The sequence below is a fragment of the Dermacentor variabilis genome, chromosome 3 (assembly GCF_050947875.1).
Source record: "Dermacentor variabilis isolate Ectoservices chromosome 3, ASM5094787v1, whole genome shotgun sequence".
Taxonomy (NCBI): domain Eukaryota; kingdom Metazoa; phylum Arthropoda; class Arachnida; order Ixodida; family Ixodidae; genus Dermacentor; species Dermacentor variabilis.
In genome coordinates this window covers 200,129,179-200,145,870 of record NC_134570.1, presented here as the reverse complement: position 1 = coordinate 200,145,870, position 16,692 = coordinate 200,129,179, and positions in this window count along the sequence as shown.

The window sequence follows — 16,692 nt, the reverse complement described above, 5'->3', positions numbered from 1 at the left end:
AATGTCAGGCAGCTAAAAAACTAAGAACTCGAAAATTCTGTCTTCTCAATGAGCGAAAACAGGCTTCGCACTAAAGCGTTTCTTATTAGTGCGAGTAGAAGGCATTCTGCGAGCATCTAGCTTGGTCTGGCGGAGAGCCTGTATTGTGGCCACCTGCGTGCGTGTAGAGTACTGTCAGGTCGGCTCAGGCTAAGTTGTTTATAAAAACGCGCAGTCGCCCGGCCATTTGTGCTCTTAAAGTGCAGGAAATTATGCCCGGGAATGGGGGAATGCTTCGAAATCAGATGTTTTCTTCATAATTTATTGTACGCCTTGGAATGAGTCGGGTAGTTTCGACGCCATGTATGTAAAAGTGAATTGCTCTTGTTTGTAATGTCGGCCATTCACCACTTTCGCACGTTTCCCCTCTTCACGGACTATTCCTATCACGACTAAATACCAAAACGACAAATGCTTGTAATTCGCTTTTCTCAGCTGATGCCGTGTGGACCCTCGTACGGGAACTTGTGCTGCTTACCTGGTGCCACGACGTTGGGTGGACGCACAAAAAGCCTGGAACAAGCACTTATATAGAGCGAAATGAACATTTCCTCATTTACAAGGTGTTTGCGTCTACCTTAAGAAATTGCTCCTGATACAGATTCGATGGAGGCTTGTAAAGATCATTCGCAATCATTTTGTTTAAATTGACGATTCCGCACGAAGACCGCGCGCGATTAAGCAGCAAAATAAAAAAAAATATTAATAAATAAACGCGCCGAGTAGCGCAGCCGGCGTAGCGCGTGCCAGCTGGCGTTCAAAACGGGTGCGCCCAAAACCCAAACCCGACTCCATTAATCCCATCCGCCATGTGCGCTACGATTAATTCGGCCCCTGGGCTCTATGGGAGTGTCCGCTCTTGTTTATTGTCTCTCTCTATAGGACGGTCAGCTAAGTAGTTTTCTTGGCGTCGGCGGCACGAAAGCTTATGACGTTACGCCGACTTGTACTTGTCGGTGGCGTCGGCGGCGCTGTCGGTCCACTGTGACAGGATGCCTGTCAATGACAGTCTTCCAAATAGTCGGCCGATCGTCGCTGCCTCGTCTGCATTGTGTCAGTATTAGCGTCATGATAGGCCCAGTGTTACCGAAATTTAATGACATTCCACCTAGGTCATGCAGAATGATAAATTGACGTTGCCAGACTGAGTCTGAGGATTGATAAACGGTTCAAGAATTTCCTGTAATAATTGCAGAGTAAATATTGACCGGGTGCGTATGCAAATGCAGTGGCTTTGACGCCTCTAGCAGCTTCTTTTTCCGCTGATAGCCGTTAGTTTATTGGCATTGACATTCCATTTCGTCCCGTGCGTAGACTGCTGCGTGTTTTGTATGAAGTGGACTCTTGTGTTTCCCATGGCTATAGCTGGGCACGATGCAGTGCTGCGTTGGCGGTGTTCGGTGACGCAGTGTGTTTCACTTTTTAAAGCTGCGAACGCAGTGTCTGCCCTGGACGATACCATGAAGCGTAAATAGATGAGGTGTGGTAGCCATGCCTAGTGTGGCCGAACGTGTCGTGTATGTGCCGATAACCAGTCCCAACGGAATGGCTATCGGCACAAACTGTGGTAGTAATCCATCATCCAAACTGTGGCAGTAATCAACCATATTTCCTAGAGTCTAGGCAGAACATTTTCAGTAACTGCCGCACATTAACTCCTGTAATCCTTACAAAATTGTTGGGCTTTCTCTTTTATTTTCCTTGCACATATTTGTAAATGCCGGTATATTGTACTTGTAGGTGGATCTGCACTTCTGGCTAGTTTCTCCTGATATCTAGCTCGCTGACATAGCACGTCACTACTGGTTCGTAAATTATTTCTTGGCAGGACCCGAGCGTTGTGAAACATGTGCCAACTGTGTTGTGTGCTGTCGGATGGAATGACAAGCATTTTATCGTCTCTTTTAGGCAGCTCCATAAGCTGGATATATGAGCACCTTATGTGATGGCTATGTTGCTTGCCCTCTATTCAGAATTCCACATTTCTTTGCAATAAAGGAAGGCAGAAGACGCTGGAGGTCATCTGCAAATTATTAGCCGCACCAAGTGGTGCACGCCTTTCACCAAGGGCTCGCGTTCCACCTATAGTGTTGAAAGCTGTCTCGAATGAGGTAGAAGATTTGCGTTTAAGGCAGCGCATTTAGAGTGTTGCTTTCCTGCCCATATTTTCGTTTATTTGCCATAATTCCACTCGTTTCAGGGCATTTTGTCTGGCATACCAAGTAACTGTACATTGAGAGGTAAAAAAAATATTTCGCGTCATTTGGGGTTACGTATTGCCATACTTTGCCATTGTTTCTGCCAAAGGAGTTGCGCACATAACAGACATTGCTGCTTGTTCTTCAAGCAAAGTGGAAATCCTAATTTAGCCCGCGATAAATGGAGGTGTAGGACGGAACGTCTTCCTTGAGGGCGTAGTTTAGGAAAATAAACTTTTCATCTGGACTCAGGTTAAATGGATTATCCGCCTGGTGTATCTGTTTGGACTCACTGTTTGTCCGGTCAGGTGCAAATCCGGACTAAATGTTAGTCTATGGATTAATTACTGAGTGGGAGCGAACTGTTAAACCTCGCACTAAAATTATCGTGTTTTACGCGTCGAAATCTGAACCTGATTATGAGGCACGCCGTAGTGGCGGACTCCGAAAATTGGGGTCACCTGGGGTTCTTTAACGTTCACCTAAATCGTTTTGACCCCCATCGAAATCGGGCCGGCGTGGCTGAAATTCGAATAGCGACCTCATGCTTAGCAGCCCAATACAAAAGTCCTAATGAAATTAACGGTTTTGGCAGCGCAGGTAATCCCCAAAGGAATGAACTGCATACCCATTTGACTCTCTTTTGCCTTAGGGTGTACTCAACCTGGCTTTCCAGTTTCGCATGCAAGTGGCAACGCTTAAGAAGGCTGGAATAGGTTGTATGAATTAAAGTGAATAAAATATATTATTATTATTATTATTATTATTATTATTATTATTATTATTATTATTATTATTATTATTATTATTATTATTATTATTATTATTATCAGAATTCTCACGTTGTGCTTTCTTCGATTGCTTAGTCCGTGGGTAAACATTTAGTTTCCTTTGCCACATGGTTAAGGCTGACTCTGAGTCTGACGAGGAGTCCTTAAACCGCGAATAAAGCAATGACAGGGCGGGGACGACAGAAGGCAAATATACGAACGAACACAGAAAACGCACTTTTATGCTTATAACTTTCGTGGCATAAAAATATGTTTGTTAAAGATAAACAGATAGCAGAATTGAACACGGCTTTGCGGCATTAGGCGGAGAATGAATCGGCTGGGCCACAAAGAAAATGTTCTTATTTTTTGCGGGCGAGAAATGGCCCCTTCGTGGCCGCAGCTGTCTCCACTGCGTCTATATAAGTCTCTAGAGGGGAGCTTAGACATTATGGTGCCAAGTTCTCGGAGAATCCTTGGTTCTTGCCTTCTCGTTCGCCACGTGACTCGTGAAACGTTGCCGCGAGAAGGTGAATCACTTCGTCATCGTTGTCGAAGACTGGCGAATCTTTGCCTGCCGGCTAGATTTCTAATTGCTATTAGCTGGCGCAGCATTAACAATTTTATGCGTTTCCGGTTGGAGGTTATCATTTGCGCACAAAGAATATAAGTTTAGAAATTCGCGCTGCGTTTGAACACAAGAACCTGCCTAGAACTTTTATGCTGACATGATGTTGACATTACATGGTGACAATCTAACTGCTGAAATCCGTGTTCGTATCAAAATTTTCTCGCCATAAAAGACGACTGTGAAAAGAGTCAGCTGTTCTTACGGCGGGGGACAGAATATGGATATCGCAGTGCTAACACGATCAGGGTACTACTGCATGTAAACTCCATCAAGATATAGCTATTCTCAGATTAACTGGAAGCCTTTAGAACTTATCACTTTAGGTATGGCGAGTTCAGCGTCTGCACGTAAGTTATTATCTAAAGAAGCCTTTTTCTGTCTGTGCGTGAAATGTACCTCATGAAGACGTTATTGATCATCAAAGAGGAGGTTGTTTGTGATTGCGTCTATTATTGCCAAGAAGTTATTTATTTCCTCTTCTCGTGTTCTCTTCGTTTCATAATTTCAAGACATAGCAATTGCTAAAATAAGGGGGCTAATAATACATAATTTTGACTATTGACTTTTGGGCTAATAGGTGATGGGCACGCATAGAGGCTAGATTTCGGCCCCAATTCAACCATATCGTGTCCTCGCTGTCATTGAGACCGGTACTCCATCGTAGGTTCTTGTCCAAACTACATGTCCCAGAACCTGCAGGAAGCGCTTGGTAAGCACACTGCAGCGTGGAAATAATTATCGCCCTGATTTCTTTATTTAGAATTTTACTGAATGTTAATTTATTTTTTATGTGGTCATTTGGCTCGCAACATACCCTCATTCCCTAGAAGCTACCTTGTTTATAGGAATACTGAGGTTGAGTTCGGATTCCCCATGAGCAGCAACACCAAGCCGCGCCGATCGCTGATAAACTAAGCCTTGAATGCTGAAAAAGAAAACGAAACAAGCAGGGACACACGTGCAAGCAAAAGCTCACATGAATGATTGTGCACTTTTTGTGTACATTGTGGGTCGCTTCTTGTGTGGTTTTCTCTGCGAGCATTGAAAATTATGAAAGCCCAAAGCACCTACTTATGCTCACCCTTATTCATCCATTGATATTGTAGAAATGCATAGTGCCAAATTGGCCGTAGTGGACGTAGTGATGTATCATGAAAAATAGTCAGCTATGCGGTTAAAACATACGCCCAGCCCTTTTGCTTCATACGAGTGTGGTACACTCTAAGAAACATGTTGCTACACGCGTGTGGTATTTGATTGTTTGAACGTGGCACGTGGGCGCCGTCATTCGAGAAAAAGAGTAGAAAGACCGAACTGGGCTCGCGCTGTAAATATAACTGGCCAGCGCTGCAACACCTATTGTAAATATAACCTGTATATAGTTGCTCGTCCTACTGACTCGTCTTTCGAGTAGCATTGCGGTGGAGGTGGACAGTTCCCCATCCTCGCCACGGAGCTCTACAGCGGCCGCACCGTCGTCTTCTCAGCCACGGCTTCCATTGGAACTACCCCGTCGCCACCTAGGCCTGCGGCCGCAACCACAACGTACGTTATCGTTGCTAGTCTCCGTGATCCTGGGACATTCTCCGCCCAAAATGACGTTGACGTCGACTATTCGCTCCGCATGTAGGAGCGTGTTAGCCAAAGCCACCACTGGGACCCTACCATAATGCTTGCCAATGTAATCTTTTACCTGGACGGGACACCGCGTGTCTAATTTCGCACCCATGAGATTGAGCTCTCCAGCTGGGACATTTTGAAAGCGTGTCTTCGCGACCTATTTAGCAACCGGTCAGGTCGCCAACAGTCTGCGCGAAAAGAGCTTGCCACCCGTGCCCAGTCGTCGACCGAACCGTATCTCTCCTACATAGAGGAAGTGCTCGCGCCTTGCCGGGAAGTCGGTGAGCTCATGACCGAGGTTGACAAGCTAGGCCATATCCTAAAAGGCATCGCGGACGATGCCTTCAATTTTCTCGTCTATAAAGCCATTTCTACCGCCGACGCCATCGTCAAAGAATGCCGCCGCTTCGAGGTAGCCAAAAGCCGCCGCGTCGTCCCACAGCTTTCCCGGCTTCCAAACACCCCTGCCACGTCCTATTGCTCCGCTATTACCGCGATACGGCCATTTCAAGAGAACGTCACACGTATCGTTCGCCGTGAGATTCAAGCGGCGAGTCCGGCCTCCCTTCATCCACGACCCCTCACGGTACCTTCGACCAAGCGGCCCCCAAAATTTCCGTTATTCAAGCAGTTGTGCAGCCACAAATTGCAAACCTTGGTATCCCTACCGCCTGATCTGTCTCCCGACCTGACTCGGCAGCCATTCCCATGTCCACAACATGTAATGACGAGTATTTCGCGCCTAGACCATGCAATCCTGCTGAATGACCAACCCCAGACGACAAACCGATCCGCTTCCGCTGCCACCGCGTTGGTCATGTATGCCGCCCCTGCCGTACCACCTGGATGCCGCCGTACTGGAGCTCATTCCCTGCTCCTCGCCCATACGCCGACACTCGCCGTTATTCACCTCACCGTCTGTATCCTACTTCTGATGCCCCTGACACCAGCTCCTCTGTGCGATCGCCTTCGTCTCAACGCCGTCGCTCCCCGTCACCCCAACCTCGCCGCTTTTTCTCGCCAAACCGACGGACGGAAATACTAGGCCATGCAGCTCTTAGAAGTAGTGCTGCATCACGTTCGTCCTGTCCAAATCCTCCGTTGACGCCCGTCACTAACACGACCTAATTGAAGTAGACGTAGATGGTGTTCCGTTGACGACATTAATTCGTACTAGAGCCCAAGTATCCATAATGAGCGCTAACCTAAGTTCTTACGCCTGCCATCACTCGAGCCGAACTCATCGCCAATGGCGCCACTGTTGCCGTCAGGGGTATGTGCACTGCTCGCACAGGAATTGCTGGCCTCCTAGTTCCAGTGCTGTCCACCATGCTGACCAGTTGCCCTCATGACCTAATGTTGGGGCTCAACTTTCCGACGACGCTTTCTGTTCTCATCGACTGTTCCCCCGGTACGCTTTGCCTCGAGCTTTCTCTTCTTTCATACGTTGGCCCCGACCAACCGAACACCCTCTGCACTGCAGCGTTTGTTCGCTTACCTCCAAAAGCCCTAACCTTCGTCGAATTGGCTTCAACGGCAACCGTGCCGGATGGCGACTATGTAGTCGCACCTATTCGCGATGTCCTCTTGGCTGGCGACAACTCTGTGCCACATTACGTCGTAACCCTTGCGGCTAACCAGATGTGTCTCCCCATTATCAATTTTGGCTTGACGAATGAAGTTTTACGTGAAGGTATAACGGTGGTCACGCTCCGGTCAGTGACAGATGACCACGTCACTGCTTTTGCAGCCGACGCGTCTCCACATCCGCCTGATTATCCGACGGATCCCTTGAACCTCGACGGCCCAGTACGTCCCATGATCACTCCGGACCTCGCACCTGACCAAGCAGCCACCCTATATCGCCTTTTGCATTCCTACCGCGGCATATTTGGCACCGACAATCGACCACTTCATCAGATGTCCCTTCTTAAGCATCAGATAAACACTGGTGATGATGCTCCCATTCACCGCCGACCGTATCGCGTGTCCACGATAGCACGGCAAGTTATTGAGCAGGAATTAAACAAGATGCTTGCCAGAGGCATTGATGAGCCCTTGTCGAGTCCTTGAGCGTCGCCGGTCGTGCTCGTCAAAAAGAAAGATGGCACGTGGCGTTTCTGCATTGATTAGCGCCACCTAAACAGAATTACAAAAAAGGACGTTTATCCTGTACCACGAATCGATGACGCTCTTGATTGTCTTCCCGGTGCCAAATATATTTCTTCTATTGACCTTCCTTCTGGTTATTGGCAGATTTCTGTCGATGAGCAAGGCCAAGAAAAGATCGCTTTCATCATTCCAGATGGCCTCTACGAATTCAAGGTTATGCAGTTTGGTTTACGCAATGCCCCCACCACGTTCGAACGTATGATCGACTCTATGCTTCGAGGTTTTGAATGGTCAACTTACCTTTGTTACGTCGACGAGGTTTTTGCGTTTTCTCCTACATTTGAGACGCACCTTGCTATCCTTGACGTCTTCCGCAAGGCTGGGCTCGAATTAAGCTTATCGAAGTGCCACTTCGGGCTCCGACAGTGTACAGTGCGAGGTCGTTTCGTCAATGCTTCCGCAGTACAACCCGACCCGGAGAAGGTTGGAGCAGTAACGGCTTTTCCTGTACCGCCGTCTTTCAAAGACTTCCGTGGTTTTGTGGGCGTCTGTTCTTATTTCCGACGGTTCGTGAAACATGTCGCACTAATCACTCGACCGCTCATTGAACTTCTGAAGAAAGACGTGCCTTTTACGTGGGGTTCCGCTTAGGCTGCCGCATTTTCATGCCTTATTGCAATTATCACCAATCCACCGGTCTTGACCCACTTTGACCCATCCGAACCTACAGAGGTCCGAACCAATGCCAGTGGTTATGGGATCAGCGTCGTCTTAACGAAACGCCAACACAGACGTGACCGCGTTATAGCCTACGCTAGCGTGCTCCTGACAACTGCAGAGCGGAACTATTCGAATACCGAGCGCATGTCTTGCTCTCGTCTGGGATGTTTCAATGTTCCACCCGTATATATATGGCAAGCCCTTCTCAGTTATCACAGACCATCACGCGCACTGTTGGCTTTCGTCGATCAAGGATCCCTTTGGCCGGCTCGGTCGTTGGGCCCTCCGACTACAAGAATATCCGTACACAGTGACTTACAAGTCGTGACGCCAACACCTGGACGCAGATCGCCTTTCTCGCTACCCAATCGAAGACGCGACCTCTACGTCTAATACTCACACCCACGCCTGTGTTCGGTCTGTTTTTTCACTGCTCCATGTCGCCGACGAGCAGCGCCGTGACCCGTCCTTCCGTATAGTCATTGACCGCCTGGAATCGTCACTTGCCGACAGTTTCCTTCGCAGATTCACACTTCAAGACGGCGTACTCTACTGCCACAACGTTCACCCTGACGGCCCTACATTTCCCTTTATTATCCCTAAACACCTTCGCTCGGCTGTTCTCTGCGAACTTCACGACCTCCCCACTGCCGGTCACCTAAGTGTGTCACGCACCTATGACCGGATCCGGCGACGCTTCTTTTCGGCAGGGCTTGCTTGCTCCGTTCGAAGATACGTAGCTGCGTGTGAGAAATGTCAGTGACGGAAGACACCATTGACGCTCCTTGCTGGGTACCTTCAGCCACTCTTCATTCCTGCGGAACCAGTCTTTCGGGTTGGTTTAGACTTACTTGGCGCTTTTGCTCTTTCTACATCTGGGAACAGGTGGATTGGTGTGGCCACTGCTTACGCCACGCGCTACGCCATCACATGAGCGCTTCCTACAAGCTACCCCACAGATGTTGCCGATTTTCTTCTACTCGACGTGATTTTATTACATGGAGCTCCACGACAACTTCCCACAGATGGTGGCCGGACATTGATATCAAAAGTTATCGCGGACATCCTGCAGTCCTGTGCCTCGAGGCACAATCTATCAGCCTCATACCATCCACAAACAAATGGCCTCACGGAGCGTCTCAACCGCACTCTCACAGACATGCTCGGGAATATGTCTCTTCATACCACACTGACTGGGACCTCGCTCAACCGTTTATCACACTAGCTTATAATTCCTCGCGCAACGACACAGCCGGTTATTCCCCATTTTTCCTTCTGTTCGGCCGAGAACCGGCACTGCCCCTCGACACGACCCTCCCTGTTCAGGTGGGCAGCGACCAGTGAATATTGTCACGTGGTAGTAACGCTAACGAACATGACAGACAAAACTAGCTTTTATTGGGGGAACCTGTGGCCACAAAGACAGGGTATACTTAAAGCACAACGATAGCGGCGAACACAGTCGGCAATCGTCGAAAATCGGATCAGCGGGCCAAGCGCGTCCGCTTTTATACATCAGTCGTCGAATGTTCCAGAGTAATTGGTGGGACCGGGGTGCCTTCCACAAAGTTCTACACTATTCGGGACGCGCAACATGCGATCAGATTACACAAGGTTCGGTCACAGACAGCGGTTGGAAGCATCGATAACATTCCAGAAACTTCCGATACATGCAGGCGCGTCCTGCGCTGTACGATAAGATTTGTTAGGCGGTGAAACGTGTCGCCCGATAAAGACAAACAAGTACGCGTGTCAATATGCACTTGACGCCATCGCCCGCTGTGCCCACGCAAGGGAAATTGCCCATGACCGCCTTCTGAAATCCCCAGAGAGTCAAAAGCGTTTGTACAACCGGCGACACTGAAACGTGCACTTCCCGCCAGGTTCTTTGGTGCTTCTATGGTCTCCGCCACGTCAAGTCGGCATGTCAGAAAAAGGGCTGTCTCGTTACACAGGCCTATGCCGATATTGTCACGTGGTAGTGACGGTGAAGAAAGAAGCAATACGGTGAAACACAAAACTAGCTTTTATTGGGCGAACCTGTGCCCACAAAAACAGGCTACACTTATAGCACAACGATAGCGACGAACACGGTCGGCGATCGTCAGAAATCTGATCAGAGGGTCAAGCGCGTCGGCTTTTATAGAGCAGTCGTCGAATGTTCCAGACTGATCGTTCGGACCCGCGTGCCTTCCACAATGTTCTACACCATTCGCGTTACGCGATGGAATCAGATAACACAAGGTACGGCGACAACAGACAGCCGGGTAGAAGCATCGATAACTTTCCAGAAACGTCGGATACATGCAGGCGCGTCCCTCGCTGTGCGATTACATTTGTTAAGCGGCGAAACGTGGTCGCCCGATAAAGATAAGTACACGTGTCAATATCATGAGAAACCAACAAACACTGACACCAAGGACAACATAGGGGAATTTACTAGAGCTTAAAGGGACACTAAAGCGAAACGACAAATCAGTTTAGACTAATGAAGCATTGTTTGAGAACCTTGCAGGCAGTCATTTCGAAAAAATAGTTTGATTATTAGATGAGAAAATGAAAATCTAAGTATCAGTAGCTGAATTTCGCGCCGAAACCCCAGCGCCAGTACGTCAGCGTGACGTCAGGGACTCCAAAGTACGTTTTCGCATTTGGGCCGCGTTTGCTGAATAAAGGTTCCCGAAACTTGCCATGTTTAATATTTGGCTCCTTTAGAACACAATGTAGCCAATCTGTGCCGCTATATATAGTTAGTAGGCCCTAGAAGATGCGATCAAAATTCAAGACGTCACAGCCCCCAGGTGCGGGAACTTAAGAAGGCGTCGCCACCCGTATTTCGTTCTTGCGCTTTTTCTTGCTTACCAAACGTCTTATCGTTGTAAGAGTGGTGTTTTTGGTGTTGTAGAACTGTAGTTTACTGATGCAGAAGAAATCATTTTTCACTTTAGTTTCCCTTTAATAAGTGGATAGAAGGAACCATAAATAAAAGGAAATTGAAGTGGATGAAAAAACAACTTGCCGCAGGTGGGAACTGAACCAACAACTTCGCATTTCGCGTGCGATGCTCTACCAATTGAGCAACCGCGGCGCTGTTTCCCCATCCACTTTCTTGGGTATTTATGTGTACTAGTAGAACCCTGGGAGTGCTATCCACCGCCACCATTCACAGACCTTGGCGGCGGACGTGGAACGTCCTTGTTGCCGCAGGCGTCACGAGAACGTGATCTTTTTGGGTGAAGGCAACTGGTCAATAAACCCACATATGCTACCTGAAGGCATCAATGTTGCCGGATTCGAGACCCTCGTTATGTAATAAACGAGAAGAACCGAGCTAACCGAGGGGCCCGATTTTATTAGCCATATCATGAGAAGCCAACAAACAGGATTGTACTCACAAAAAAGAAATGAGGGATTGTACTCATAACTGAAAATTAGTGATAAGCGAAGCATTGTTTGCTCTTTACTGAAATTCCTTCTCTTCATTTCACCTTCACCTCTACGTAGCTCAACGCTCCTAGCTCAAGGCCCCCTCTGTTTTCACGCATACGTTTTCACCTGTCGACTTTACCTACAGTCGGCAGCTTCTGTTGTCTCCTGATACTTCACTTCACTTTAACCGACTTTTCGAGTTTTTTCTTGCCTCCCTGACTTATTGCCTCTTGTTCTGCCTGTCGGCTCAGTGGCGCTAGCTCTTCTTGAGGTTTGGTCAAAAATGTTCACACATCGAGCGGCACGTACTCAGCGACCCAAGCTGTTGTACACTCGCCAAGACAGCAGGCAGCGTGGCACGCGCAAATTGAGGTGAACAGGCAAAAAATCTTTGCTTTGAAAAGCAGAAATTGATTGGCAATTTCCTGTTGCGCGCCATTTTCTGCGCGTAAATGCTAACGCCTAACAAGATGCAAAGATAAGCACCCCTGAATAAAATTGTAAAGACGACACTCGTTCCTTGAACGTAAACGTATGAACAAGGTTCTAAGCATTGTGCATTTGTTACGGCTCAGTTAGACGGCTACATTCAGTAATTGTGTGTACGAAAAAAGTAAACCGAGAGGTATATGAAATGAAACAAGCGCAAGAAGGTGCATAGTGCTCATGTGAATGCGGAAGTTGTTGTTGTTGTATTTTTTGCACAAGCCTGACTGAAATACTGAACATCAGTGTCGTAATAAAGAAGCGACGTCTCTTTTGCAACCACGGTAAATATGTTTCCGTGTTCGCTTGTTAGAGAACCGTCAGAAATAAATATGTTTTGCTTTCTGTAATGTTAGTTTTTCATTTTATTCAGGCAAAATTGTGACCGGAAAGGTTGTGATACATATCCCTGAATACGACATCACGGACTGTGCACTGCACGTCATTGATTGGAGGAAAATGAAACGTATTCCACGCTATTTTGTCTTTGTAAAAATGTGAACGAACCAAGTTTAGCAGAAATCTCAACAAAATTATTTGTGTCTTGGCTATTATTTGCAAAAATACCGTGAGGCCCATAGCGTGCACTCTCTAGTTCAACTGCGATTCATGCAGGCATCTTTGTAATGCGGTGGTAGATTGCACAGGTGAGTCGAAACTTACGCGTATGGAATGCAAAGTGAACGAGCGGAATAACTCCACCAAATTGCTTTAAACCATGTCTAACCCGGCTTTCCGCATCTCACTTTGCAGTCTAGAGCATATCCAAAAATGCAGACAGCTATAACACTGGCTTTTCATGAAAACGTGACAAAAGAAGTCGGGTCATTGCCTGGTACCAGGCAATGACCCGACTTCTTTTGGTGCCATAAGACGTCTTATGGCCCCATCCACGGTTTCGAAAGGTTTATCCATTATTCACTCGTGAATGCGCAACAATACAATACTTTGCTGGCACAACACTGACATATTTCATGTACATTATAGTTGTCCGCCGGTAGCGCAAAACACAGTGCGACGAAACGTTTCCTTGTAAATGAAGTTGGTATTGCGCTGTTCTCGACCTAAGATTTTGTTTTCGAAGAGCTTGCATTCATGCTCGCAGTGCAATAATGAAGAAGGCACGTACCCAAAGAAATGGGGAAGGATTCGACGAAACATCATTTGGCGATGAGGGAACGTTGTTAGTAACAACGAACACTGGCCAACACCAAAAGAACAGATTTTAATAGCTTGACGTTTCAGAAATCGCAGGGGTATCTCGTTCCCAATAGAGCGAAAGTACAGCGTGGTGCCTTTTAACTAATGAAAAGATTGAGCATGCTTCTTCCAAACACTTCTGGCACATTGCCATGTGTCTGGTTTATTGTGCTCGCTCCAACGCAAAATTGAAAAAAAGGGCCGTTTTTGAACTAAGATATAAGATAGATATTCATATCCCACGTACGCGAAACCCGTGGCAGTTTACAAAAAAAGATTGTTTCAAAAAAGAATACCGGTTTATCTCCAATAACCGAAGAGACGTTCCGCGCAGCCCACAACTAACCGTCAACTGGTGGAAATGCAAGCGCGAAGGTGAAGTTGGCTTCTCTGCAGGGCGAACTGATTTTAACGCACGTTACTATGCTTTGGTAAATAGACGCAAGAGCAACGTGTCAACAATCGGAACACTATGGTTCCCTGTGGCGAGATAATTGTAGTGGCGCAGTTTGGTTAACGATGCTGTTGACGTGTGGAACGATGCACTGACGCTGCTTGGAATTAGCGCTTCGCACTGCAAGAACACTCGGTCCGAATCACACACTGCAGCAGCGTTACATATCTCGTCTTAGTACGTTCTTGCCGAAGCCATATTAGGAAAGAAACCTACCCTAAAAGCAGAAATATAGGTCGAACATTTTTTTCAAAAAACTGCGGCAAAACGTAGACCCCCGTCTGGAAATACTGTTCATTTTTTACCGGCTCATACCATTTTTAACAGTGGAGCTGTTCAAAGTCGAGCCTTCGCCGTTCGTCGTCCGGTGTAATGCCGGGGGGGGGGGGGGGTGATTTGACAACAAATGCGACGTGGCGTTACATACTGGATAGCCCGTCCTATGGACATTCTGACTGACACCGATGTCGCTGACCAACGCCTCTACGTGGCCGATGCACCGAGGGATGCATCGGCATGTACGGATGCACCGTATGAGCTAGATTGCCGAGCAGTAGGATCTGCCCTCTTAAGATTACTTAAGAATAACGATATGTTAACTAACCATATTTGTGCGTGCGGCTCTACATAGGTGGCAGGGATCTTCATAAAAGCTCCATTTACTGCATATTGACTAGCTCCACATCGCCACAACTCACAATGCAAGTTCAAATGCAACAGAAGTATTGGCCATAGCCGTACCGCACAACATACATAAACGACGGAGCGGCAAGGTAGCATTTTTTCATTGAAGGGTATCAATAATAGAGTGACAAGCACAGTACGTTAGTGCAGCATGCTCAGTGAAGAGTCGTTCGACAATTTGCGTAAGCTTTCCCGCAAGCCTGAAAGCCGCCGTGGTCGCTTAGCGGCTTTCGCGTTAATATGGTAAGCATGAAGTAGCGAGAACAGATTCTGACCACAGCACTGAGGTTGAACTGTAATAATACCCAAGGAGCGTTTCACTCTGTGCACTTTAAAGAACCCTAGGTTGTCCAAATTAATCCGGAGTCTCCCACTATGCTGTGCCTAATAAGCAGATCCTGCTAGTGGCACGTAAAGCCCCAGATATGACATTTCTTAAGCCTCAACTCATTGATCGCACTCGGTGAATCGTAGATTAACGTTTGAAATGCATACTCTGTGTGCGACAGCAGTGTTTACCGATGTTCAGTGCTGAGCAGAGCGAGAGCAGGGATTGCGTTTTAATTTTGCTGCACCGCTCATGCAGGCACCATTTCTCAGAATTTCGAATCTGCAGCATAGCCGTCGTCCACATTCCTATAGGCAGGTGCATTTTACTACTAAAATTTTACGAACTGTCTGAGGCATAGAATTGCAAAGCAGAGCCGCAAATAAAATTAAAGCTTTGTTTTGCAAAATAAGTAAACTGTTTATAAACTGCTCATTGTGTATTTATCCGCTTTCATTTTATTTATACCTGTAGTTCTACTCTACATACCTCTTTTTATAGAGTTCTGTTATCGAAATTAAATACACAATAGCGATGGTATGAAGGAAAAAAGTGCATTATATCATAGAAGTTTTTGAGAAACTAGTAGTACACTGTTGCATTGTCTCAATGTGAAAATGATCTCACGTGATTCCAGGAGTGATGAAACACGGTTCCACAAATTGATATTTTAGCTCCCTGTGAATATTCACAGTTTAATGCGCGTATTACTCGGTAGCACGAAAGTGAACTTCCTTCCTATAGTAACTGCTGTATTTAGGATTGCAACGATAACGAACTCCTCAGTGTGGAGGCACCATTTTCATGCGACTGGCATTCTAGAACATTCACAGCGGTATAAGGTAATAAATTTTGTGGTCACGAAGAATACGTTTCTTTCATGAAACGTATACGCAAAATAGAGTCATTTAGAACGACAGAAAGCTGAGATAATTGGTAAGGATTCATTATGCAAAATAGAAGTGAGGCGTGCAGACAGGACACAAGAGTAGAGAAGTGGACAACACGAACGCCGACTATCAACTGCAGGGAGCACTGAGGCAAAAAAGAAAGAAGACACAAAACTCATCTGCGCATGCTCAGGAATGGTAACACCACGTGTCAGTCGAGTACACGTGCCGGTCTACCTGAGAAATAAATGTTAAGGCACTTAATCTCTTCCTTATGTAAAGTAATCAAAGGCTGACTCACGCACGCACTTCCACCATTATAGATATGCCATGCCTCTACCATAAGACGCGTATCTTCATTCTTATGCCTGCACAATATCGCCCATTCATCTAACTCTGGCGTGCAGCTACAATCTCGGCAATGTAGCGAAAGATTAGAAGGCGATCTTGCGCTACATTGCCGAGATTGTAAGTGCACGCCAGAGTTAGATGAATGCGCGATATCGTACAGGCATAGGAATGAAGATACGCGTCTTACGGTAGAGGCATGGCATATATATAATTGTGGTAGTGCGTGCGTGAGTCAGCTTTCGATTACTTTACATAAGGAAGAAATTAAGTGCCTTAACAGTTATCTCTCACATAGACCGGCACGTGTACCCGACTGACACGTGGTGTTACCATTCCTGAGCATGCGCAGATGAGTTTTGTGTCTTGTTTCTTTTTTGCCTCAGTGCTCCCTTCAGTTGATAGTCGGCGTTCGTGTTGTCCACTTCTCTACTTTTGTGTCCTGTCTGCACTCCTCACTTCTTTTTTTTGCATAATGAAATAGAGTCAGCTAGCACTGTTTCCGGCTGCTGAGCGAAATGGCTATCTTTATTTTTAATTTTAAATATGCGACACTTCCTGAAGTTACTACATTTCCGAATTTCTATCTCTAAGCCAATGCATGTTTTCACATTTTTTGGACTGAAGGAATGTATTTTGATCAGCAATTGCTCTGAATATTGCTGCTGCAGCACAATTACGTCTGCTGCAAACTGCCCCAAACATTGTGTTTTTGCGAAAGTAAACTCCAATTAGTATGCGAAGTCAAAAGCAAACTCCACCTTTAGTTTTTCTCGGAGCCTC